Source organism: Setaria viridis, chromosome 8, assembly GCF_005286985.2.
Source record: "Setaria viridis chromosome 8, Setaria_viridis_v4.0, whole genome shotgun sequence".
In the NCBI taxonomy this organism is placed as follows: domain Eukaryota; kingdom Viridiplantae; phylum Streptophyta; class Magnoliopsida; order Poales; family Poaceae; genus Setaria; species Setaria viridis.
The window spans coordinates 38,760,877-38,772,169 of NC_048270.2; the positions used below are offsets into that span (position 1 = coordinate 38,760,877).

Consider the following 11,293-nt stretch of genomic DNA (forward strand, 5'->3'; position numbering starts at 1 on the left):
AACATAACATCAAGCGCCATGCAAAAGTTTTTCTAGCAGAACATCATCTACAGATTCGGAGTCCCTACAGAACTAATAGCAAATAACGGAAAACAATTCGATTGCAATGATTTCAAGGAATTTTGTGCAAGCATGGGAACAAAGGTAAATTTTCCTTCAGTATACCACGCTCAATGAAATGGAGCTGTAGAAAGAGCGAACGGAATAATCTTCTCGAGCAGCAAAAAATGCCTTTACAACCAGAAAAAGGGAAATGGATAAAAGAATTACCAAAAGTCATTTGGTCACACAACACGACAACCTCGACGGCAACTGGGTTTTCGCCATTTCGCCTGCTCTATGGCTCCGAAGCCATGATGCTAGAAGAAATAAAAAATGAAAGTCTAAGAGTTCTCAAGATTGAGACAAGTTCAGAAAATGAAAAAATTGACAAAGATTTGATCAAGCGGGATGCAAGGTTCGCGGCACACTGGCGTCTATAAATAGATGTGTAACAAAGACATTTGGTGCCAAGTCCAGTAAACAAAGCTCGCCAAGATACATGCCAGTTCGCGGCTGCTGCGTTCGTCGCCATTGTTGCTCTATGTTTGTGCTCGAGTTTAGTTACTGAGAGCAAGAGAGATAGAGAGTTCCTGAGCTCTACCAACATTTGGTATTTAGAGCTAAGCTGATCGAATATGTCGTCTCTTGGGTCCAAGAAGCCGTGCATCAACCTTGGTGACGACAACGGCTCTAGCAGCTCACCGCATCCGGTCACGACGGCGAGTGCCGCTGCTAACCAAGACCAATTACCATGAGTGGTCCTTGGTTATGTAGGTATTCCTGGAGGCGATGGAGTTCCGGGATGTCGTGGAGGTGGTCTGCAAGGAGCGCACCAAGGATCGACGGGCGTTGGCCGCCATCTTGTATGCGGTGCCATAAGAGATGAAGATCGGGCTCACCGTGATGAAATCAGCGAAAGAAGCATGGGATGCAGTGAAGAAGATGAGGGTTAATGATGATCGCATGAAGGCCGCGAGTGTGCAACGTCTCTTGAAGGAGTTTGAGAATATTGCGTTCCACGATGGGGAGTCCGTCGACAACTTCATGATGCACATCAATGAGCTTGTCGCTAGCCTGCGTGAACTTGGCAAAGCGATGGAGGACAGCCATGTGGTAACAATGATCTTGCGCGTGGTCTTGAAGAAGATGAAGCAGGTCAAGGTGGCAATCGAGATGTTTACAGACTTCAACACGACATCCGTGGAGGAGGTCGTCAGCCGGCTGCACGTGGCAAAGGATGCCGACATCGAAGAAGCTATGAATGACGTTGGGCGGCTTCTTCTCACTGAGGAGCAGTGGGAGGTGTGCCGGCATAAGCGCGGCTGCAAGCAGCAGGTGCACGGCGGCGAAGGAGCACGACATGGCAGCGGTGAGAGACGTGGTGGACGGAACGATGACCACGGGGATGACAACGACGACGATGATCGCAACAGCACGAGCTCGGGGAGTAGGCGTTGCTGGAGATGCTACCGAGGGCGATGCTTCGAGTGCGGCGAGCGCAGCCACATGACCAAGGATTGCTTCGGGAAGAAGAAGGAAAGGGCCCTCCTCGCCAACATCAACGATGACGAGCCGACACTCCTGTAGGTTGGGTGTTAGGGGGTGTCGTGGTTTAGGGGGTGATTGTCAGGAATAAACCACGCCATTGGTGTGTCCATGCGTGCGGGTCGAAGCCAGGTCTATGCGCGTGTGCATGCAGGTTAGCTGTGGCACTGGTTGTTAGGTTGATGCGATGATAAGTTGTGCAAGTCAAGATTAGGGGGAGTTTGTTAGGATAATCATGACTTGAGTTTTTGAGGTTGTTATGTAGTTAGCGCGTGCACGCGCGTGAGTCTGTTTGAGGTTGTTAGGAAGTTATCGCGTGCATGCGTGTTGTTCGTCAACTGTGTGCATGTGTGTAGGTAGGTTTGGATGTCGACCGCGTGCTAAGGCGTGAGAAGCGGGGTGCAAGGCTCGCGGCAGGCTTGGATGTCGACCGCATCATGCGTGAAGAGTTGTTGTAGACTGGCGTCTATAAATAGCTGTGTAACCAAGGCATTCGGTGTGCCAAGTTCAGTGAATAAAGTTCGCCGATACAGGCCGGTTCACATCCACGACGCTCGTCGCCATTGTTGCTCTATTGTTGCTCTGTGTTCGTGCTCGAGTTGAGTTACTGAGAGCAAGAGAGATAGAGAGTTCCTGGGCTCTACCAACAGCTTCGATGGTGGAGCGGTGCTAGTTTCGAGACCTATGCCACACCCTCCGGCCTCCGCCGCCATCAAGCTCTGTCGGAGACTAGTAGCGCGGAAGCTGCTCGAAGAAATGCCGCACCAGGTAAGAACCAACAGAGTACTCCGGCAGACATGTCGTTGCCCGTCAGTGGGGTGTGGTGGCGGCTCTGACGCTGAAATGGTGACCCGATTCTCCAGCTGGTTGCTGCAAAGAGAACAGAGGAATGTTTATCTGCCTTGATGATCCATTGTTGTGAGTTGGGATTTGCAGCAACAGATTCTTGGCTCTTGCGTTGTTCATTCCGGGGCTGTTGATGTGAAGGTACTTCACAATTCATGATCAAAGAGAAATCAGAGTCCATTGGTCATCCAAAAAAAAAGTTCATTGTCGATAACAATTTATTCAGTTGCAAAGCTTGTACGCGCGCCATTTCTGATAGACGAAGGCAGCTGCACGCGGGCGTGGTCATATGGCACTGAGGAGTCCATGGACCAAATATGGCTGGCGAGTTCACGCGGTGCCTCAAATCCCCATCCGGCCCCGCCCACCAAGCGTCTTCTGAAGCCAAGCCAGAGGCGCGCGCCATTTGCCGCGGGACTGAGCTCACGCTGGAAGGGCACGACAAGCTCCGACGGTGGAGCGGTGTCCTGTTGTGGAGATCTTGCACCTGCTTGGCCTCCGGCAGGGCTGGTTCCGATGCCACCATCCGCCACCAACCTGGCTGCACTGCTCGCCGTAATGCACAAGCCAGCCAATGTGGGTTGTTGACAAATTCAGAAGATGCATTGTTGGGCTAGATGAATTTTGTTTGCTTCGTTGTTGCAAGTAACTTGCAGCATTAGTACCGGTTGAACCGATACTAAATGGCATGGCATTTGTTACCGAACTAGCGGTACCGGCCGGTCGTCCGGTACTAAATGTGGGTTCCCGACCGGTAGTAGAAGTTGATCGTCCAGCAATGCAAGCTTCAGCTTGAGTGTGCAGGCGACACTCGAACGGCTTGCTGTCGAAGCTATAAGCGGCCTCCGATCTAGCGGTTTGTCATGCTCGATGCCGATGGCCTAGTTGGGGTTGCGGGCAGTCAATGTCAGCTTGTACGCGAGCGCTGTCATGGGTGTGGTCACCAGCGCGAAAGTGGGTGAGGGACGCGTCCTCCACGGTGGGCCTCAGGTGACGGAGGGGGCCGCCGAAGATGACGGCGTCGATGACCACGGCGGGGACGATGACGACCACGAGGAAGATGAGGTAGCTCTTGATGTTCTTGCAGATGTGGTAGGGGATGCAGCAGCCGACCTTCTCGCCACAGCCATCGCAGCAGTCGCACATGGTTGAAGCCTTGAAGGAGTAGTAGTTGGAGGATGCACTACTACAGATTTCCTGTGAATCAGCGGTGATGAGTATCACCACTGGTTGTTTACAAGCGTCGGCGGTGATAATATACAATCACCACCGGATCATTATACAACCCGTTGGCGAACGGGTTCCCCGGACCTGAAATTTTCAAAAACCCCAATTTTGGAAGGCCTCGCGTCCGCCCCTCCCGGCCCTTACCTCCGTCCCTTGTCTCCCTCCCTCCACCCACCCCCCCTCCCCCCTTCTCTCCCTCGTTTCGGCAAGAGTGGCCCCTCCTGCTCGTCCGCCACCCCTCTCCTCCCCCTCCGCTCGCCCCTCACCTTGTACGAGGAGTGGCGATGGGGCGAGGCACAATGGCGGTCATCGGGGATAGGAGCAGCTGTGGTGGCTATTGGTCGATCACTCTCATGGAACTGGACAAAGAGATGGAGGTCAGCAGGTACACTCATGACGTACCAGCAGACGATGGTAGGTGCGTCCGTACCTAGCAGCCGGCATTCTCGCCAGTGGTGTAGTGTGGTGCAGTACTGAGGCTCTGCTTAGACTTTAGCACACAGCTAGCTGTGTTCTTGGTCTGCGTCTTTGTCTCACACTTTTATGCAGCTAGTTTGTTTGTAGTGCACACATGGAGATGCTCAAGTGCGTTGGGCATAGAGAGGTGACATGGAGATTACTCATGGAACTGGACAAAGAGATGGAGGTCAGCAGGTACAGTCATGACGTACCAGCTGACGGATGGTAGGTGCGTCCGTACCTATAGCAGCCGGCATTCTCGCCAATTCCGATGGATCCGCCCGTCTGGTAGTGATGGTTGTTTTTCATCAAGATTGTGTGTATATATGCTCACTCCTGGACATGTAAGTGATTGCAAAGGAAGCAATGGCGCCCTCACTAAAGAATCTCTCTGCCGCCCTCCTGCTCGTCATCATGGCGGCCGCTGGCGGTATGTACGCGTGTGTGCGTGCATGAACTACATCCGCGATGCCGTTCGATTAATCTTCTACTTCATCCGTTCTAAATTATATATTATTTTAGCTTTTCTATATGTATAATTTTAACTATACACCTATATATGTATATGCTTAATTATGTCTAGATACATAGTAAATAGTATTAATTAGGATCTATAAATTAGGACGAAGGGAGTAGCTAAAAGTCGTTTGATTATTTAGTTGACGACGTTCTTTGCCCTAATTCTATTTATAACAGAGTTGGCATCTACTGGGGTCTATGCTTGCGAGCACCACCAGAGCGGGAGTTACAAAGGGCCGTGCATCGATGGTATTAGCGTCGAGAACTGCACTATCGCATGCAAAAACGATGGAATAATCAACAACGTCCAAGGCGTCTGTCAATTTTTAGAATGCTGGTGCTACGCGTCGCCTTGCAACGGCCTCTAATTGAGATTATTGCCGCTGCTAGCTCTCCAATGCAGCCACGATACAGTGATCCCTGCCCGGTGCCATTCCTCGAAAGAATAATGATCCGATCGATCCTTCTTCCCAGCACTCATGTAATAATATATAATATTATGCTGTGACAAATAAAAGTGATGTGTTTCTCCGTAAATGCATGTTGTGAAAACTTAAAAGGTCAAATATAACGTTTGGAACCATAAATAATACTATCTCTGTATCAAAATATTTATCGGCATTGATTTTTTCTTGCAACTTTGACCATCCGTTTTATTTAAAGATTTATTGGAAATCAAAAGGTTAAATTATGCTTAAAATAACTATAATAGTAAACCAGATCACCAACAACAAGCATAATTTTTTGAATGAGACGAATGGTCTGAATATGGGATGGACTTTAAAAGGAGAAGCGCAATCAAATCTTAGGTGCTAACTGATTTCATTGTGAACTGGATCTCTCCTAGCAACAACGAAAATGATTAAATCGAGGTTCATTGGATCATAAACTGCGAAGGGGCTTCATGCGAAAAGGGGTCGGAGTATTAGCCATTATCAATTTACCCTCGGGGGTAAAAATCAGATATGCCGCGTGACTTGATTTCAAGGGCGAGGCGTGATCCACCAACAATACTACAGAATATGAAGCACTAAGCTGTAGGCCAGCAGGTTTTCATAATAAAATCAGATTCCAAGATAATCCAAGAGCACATCGAGAAAGAAAGTGAGACCAGAGAGCCAAAACTTGTAAAATATTTGGCCACAGTAATATCGATGGAAAAATATTTCAAAGGGTTGACTATCCAGCACATCTCAATGGCAGAAAATGATGAAGCAGACAAATTAGTAAAGGCGGCCTTGCAAAGCCAGATCCTACCACTTGATGTATTCTACGAACTTATCCACTCACCATCAACAAAAATAACAAGCGCCAAGGGTCGTAAATGCAATCATCAAGTTCGACTGGAGAGCCCCAATCATGACATATTTAAGGTCATCACGACCAAGGAAGGTACAGGAAGCGGGACCATTATAAGAGAGACCTTGAGGAGCAGGTAAAACAACTCGCCATGGAGGTCCACGCCATCAAGCAAACCCACCCAACATCATCATTCAATGGTCAACCAGAACCAACCATGTAGCTTGCCAACACAGCATACACTGCTCCGAGCAGTGCTGCCTCCATTGCAAACGTGAAGTATCATGTAGACAACATAAATGTGGATACACCATGCAAGTTGATGTTTCCAGTTGGGAGGAAAAATAAGTTTCGAGAGGTCGCAATCGGCATGGCAGTAACAGCTCATCTGTTCTCAAAGGAACCGCCGCTAGCAGAATACTCATGGGTGCAAGTTGTTACGGTGTTGGATGATTCGTGCGAGCTTGACATTCGTACAAATGAGGGGATTGAGGTTCTCGATGATGCGACGAACCAGTACATGCTGAGGCATCGCTTAGATATCATCCTGAATGTTAATTCATCGTCACAAACATCACTGCCAATCCAAGATGTGCCCATGCAAGAGTCACATCAGCAGGTAACCACCACTGAGGGCGAGCAGACCCTTCAATCAAATGTGCTGGGAACTACCAATGAGGGTGGCCTGCCAAGGGTGCTCACCTATCCACGAGGACCCACAATTCATTGGGAACGAGGAATTATGGTTCTCGTATATAGCAGGCCTAGCAACGTCGAGTCCGCCATGTCAACCTTCCCAGAGTCAGCCATCAGATCCACCTCCCCATAGGCAGCCATCTTCTCCTCCCCAGAAGCCCGTACCTCGTGTGCTCAGGTCATATGTGAAAAAGAATCGATCGACAGAAGTCGAACAGTTCATGGCCATCATGAAAGACCACTTCATCTTCCTCTAAAGCTTGCGGCCCTTCTTGGACAAATGACATAGGCATCATTTTCTTTGGGCCAGATGGAGTCCCAGAAAAATATGAGCATGGGAAACCATTCACGCCTTGGTTGGATCTATCGGTAGGCCCACCTGAACTCATGAAACTGCATGGATGGATCGTGCACGCAATGAAAAAAGGCATTCAATCAATCATAGTGCATGTCCCACAAAAAGTTTTCCTTGGCGTCGAAGATTACATGCTTGTGACCGATTTCGAGGATTTGTGGAGACTTTACCATCATCAACACCTCGATGTCCAGCTCATGACCTGCTGGTGCTTGTAAGTCCACATGTTTTACATATATATGTATTTATTTTATATGTCTAGTACCTGAGCGATTGCCTTTTCTGCAGGATGCAATGGAAAGAGGAAGAATCGACGATTGGCAGGTACTCAGTAGCGTTCCTTGACCTAGCACGCATTTGCACGCCAAAGCACAGCTTCAAACTGACTGGAAGTGTCAAAGCAGAAATGGAAGCAGCAAAGACACAAGCTGATAAAGATGCTATACAGAAGAACACCCACAAAGAAGAAAAGATCAAAGTGGCAAACTACATTTATACAGTTATGAAGAACAAGGGATGCATCATGGGGCTTACAATATTCGGTAAGCTAGCTAGTTCAAATTACTATTTTATATACTTGGTGCTAATAATCCCATCTATACTATAAATTATTCTAATATCATGCGGAGACCACTGGATTTGCATCTGTAACTACCCCAAGCTTGGATCTGCAATTATCTTAGACTCTCTCACACATTCCAAGCTACATGATTACATGGATTTCTTAGAAGTTGTACAATAGTAAGACATCCCTTGGCAATACTTAAATGCATGTTCAGATTCTATGAACCTAAGTTGTATTACTAACTCTTGTCTTTATATCCTCAAAGTGTGCACAAGGTTTACGTGGCGGACGGTGGGGTATGCCCTCACGACAGGAAGACACGGATGAATATAAAGATGCATAAACGGGTAAGAACATAAAAACTTGGTTTCTTTTCATATAATGTAGAATTGTCACTCATCATTTTTCTATTTTATTGCAGTGCCACAAGCAAGCCCCGGTACTGCACTATGTGGATACTACATGTGCGAGTTCCTCAGAAACAATGGGAGTTACCGGATGAACAACTCCAAAGACGTTAGTATCTTATTATACACTGCAATGTGCTAACTTCCTTATATTAGTACATCCTAATCTTCATTTACTGTATACCTGCAGCTGCCTAAGATCAACACTCGCAATTCGGCGCTCGAAGATCAAGGCATCGTCGACATTTGTAGGGACATGGCTCATTTCATCCAAGATGAGATTTGTCATGAGAAAGGGTTATTCTTTGATCCAAAAGGTGAGTTGGCAGCCGACAGATGCGAGGATTTTCGTACATGGAAGTTATCGTAGATGGAAGAGTATAAATAAATAAATATATATATATATATATTCCATTTGTTGTATCAGTGAATTACATGGATATTGTCGTACATGGACGTTATGATGAATAATGTGAATAATGCAATTTTTAGTAATGTGACTTATTTATTATTTGGCGGCTACAAACTGAGAAAAATAAAAATTATAAATAAATATTCCTAAATTTCTCTGAATTGGCGCCTGGTTATGTCACCCGCCAGTGTAGTGACACACTGTGCTGGCGCCTGGTTACGTCATCCGCCAGCGCGGTGACCCACTGGGCTGGCGGCTTGTTATGTCACCTGCGAGCGCTGCGGACCACTGTGCTGGCGGCTGATTGTGTCACCCGCCAGCGCAGTGCACCACTTTGCTGGCGGTTGGTTATGTCACCCGCTAGCACAGTGAACCACTGTGCTGGTGGCTAGTTATGTCACCTGCCAGCGCAGTGACCCACTATGGTGGCAGCTTGTTATGCCACCCACAAGTGCAGTGAACCACTGTGCTGGCGGCTGGTTATGTCACCCGCCGGCGCAGTGAACCACTTTGCTGGCGGTTGGTTATGTCACCCGCCAGTGCAGTGAACCACTGTGCTGGCGGACGAGCACCCGCCAGCACAAAGCACCATTTGTGCTGACTCAAAGTTGCTGGTGGTTGCGGAACCCGCCAGCACAATGGTGTTTTACCCGCCACTACAAACGTTTTCTGCCGTAGTGAAACATCACTATGAATGTTGCATGAAACATAGTGTTCATATTGCGGTAGGAATTTTTCTTTCCCACATTCAAACGACTTAAGTAGATTTTTTGTATATTTTTTAATGTTGCACATATAGATTTTTGATGTTGTAGATGTTTTGTTTTGTTTCCATGTTGCAACGGAGCGTCCGATGGGAAGTCCCATCGGACGTCCGGGCGCTAGCAGCGCCCTATTAACATTATATTGGTGCAAGTAAAAACTTGGCAACAATTTTAAAGGAGCAAACACTACCGGGCAAAGTAATTGAACCCAGGATCATATGGATATATGTGTCTCGATCACTCTCATGGAACTGGACAAAGAGACGGAGGTCAGCAGGTACACTCATGACGTACCAGCTGACGATGGTAGGTGCGTCCTTACCTAGCAGCCAGCATTGTTTCCATTTCCGATGGATCCACCCGTCGGGTAGTGATGGTTTTTTTTCATCAAGATTGTGTATATATATATGCTCACTCGTGGACATGCATGTACTGCAAAGGAAGCAATGGCGCCGCCCTCACGAAAGAATCTCTCTGCCGCCCTCCTCCTGCTCGTGATCATGGCGGCCGCCGGCGGTTCGTGCATATGAACTACATCCGCGATGTCGTTTGATTAATCTTCTACTCCATCCGTTCCATGTCATAGATCAATTCCAAATTATAGATCATTTTAGCTTTTCTAGATGCATAATTTTATCTATACACACATATTTATATATATATATGCTTAATTATGTCTAGATAGATAGTAATACTATTAATTAGGACCTACTCCCTCCGTTTCAAATTGTAGGTCGTTTTAGCTTTTCTAGATTCATTGATATTATTATGCATCTAGACATATGCTATATCTAAATACATAATAATATCTATGTAGCTAGAAAAGCTAAAACGACCTACAATTTGGAATGGAGGAAGTATAAATTTTAGGACCAAGGGAGTAGCTAAAAGTCGTTTGATACGCACCTCCCAAAAACTAAAGAATACTTTGCCCTAATTCCATTTAACAGAGTTGGCGTCTACTGGGGTCTATGCTTGCGGCGAGCGCATCCAGAGCGGCGGTTTTCAAGGGCCGTGCTTCCCTCTTCTTGGCGACGACTTCTGCGAAATCCAATGCTTTCTTGATGGAATAATCAAGGACGCCTTAGGCAAATGTATAGATTTTAAATGCTGGTGCTACGCGCCTTGCGACTGAGATCATTGCTGCTGCTAGCCACGATACAGAGATCCTTGCCTGGTGGCATTCCTGGTGGCACTCATGTAATAATATATAATATTATGCTGTGACAAATAAAATTGTTGTGTTTCTCCGTAAAATGCATGTTGTGGATTTCAACGATGCAAACTTAAAAGGCCAAATATAACCGTTTGGAACCATACATGAATAATACTACCTTTGAATCAAAATATTTGTCGCCATTAACTTTTTCTTGCAACATTGAGCAACTGTTTTATTTAAAAAGTTATTGGAAACATACGGACAAAGTTAAATTAAGCTTAAAATATACCTATAATAGTAAAGCAGATCACAAATAAAGTAGATGCTACTTACATAATTTTTTTGAATAAGGCGAATGGTCAAAGTTACAAGAAAAAGTCAATGGTGACAAATATTTCGATACGGAGGGAGTAAAAAAATCATGGCACAGCATCTATATGGACGCGACAAACTTGCTTCAGAAAAAAGAACTACTGAATACGACAATCGTGTTCGAAAGCGCTTAATTCCATCCGGACCTTCACGTGGTTCCCCTGTGCTAATAATTGTTGTTTCCGGATTTGTGCCTAAATGGTTTTTGTCCCACACCAGGCCACGGAATGCACCGGCGCCGCGTCCTGGTGTTCCCGCTGCCGTTCGAGGGGCACGTCAACCCGATGCTGCAGCTCGCCGACGCGCTCCACACGCGGGACCTCACTGTCACCTTGCTCCACACGCCCTTCAATGCGCCGGACCCGTGCACCGCCCGGTGTTCCGGTTCTTGCCTGTGAAGCATCCCGGAAGGATCCCGTCGGGGCAGACGCACGTAGGGTTGCTTTAGGTTCGGAAGGTCGACCGTCGGCCTGCCCGACAACCAGTCAGACCAGTCCTTGAAACCGGTCAGACCGGCCTACGCCGAGGTGCTCCTCGCGCGCCGCACGACCGTGTGCGTTCGTGTGTTGGCCCAAAAAAGCGTCAACAGTAATGATGTTCAAGGGAGCCATCGCAGTATAAAAATG

At 47.1% G+C, this 11,293-nt stretch overlaps 1 pseudogene; it reads left to right on the plus strand.

Moving 5' to 3' along the window:
* The first annotated feature begins 353 nt into the window (after positions 1-353).
* LOC140220315 (uncharacterized) lies at positions 354-1,629 on the plus strand (annotated as a pseudogene).
* Positions 1,630-11,293: the final 9,664 nt, after the last annotated feature.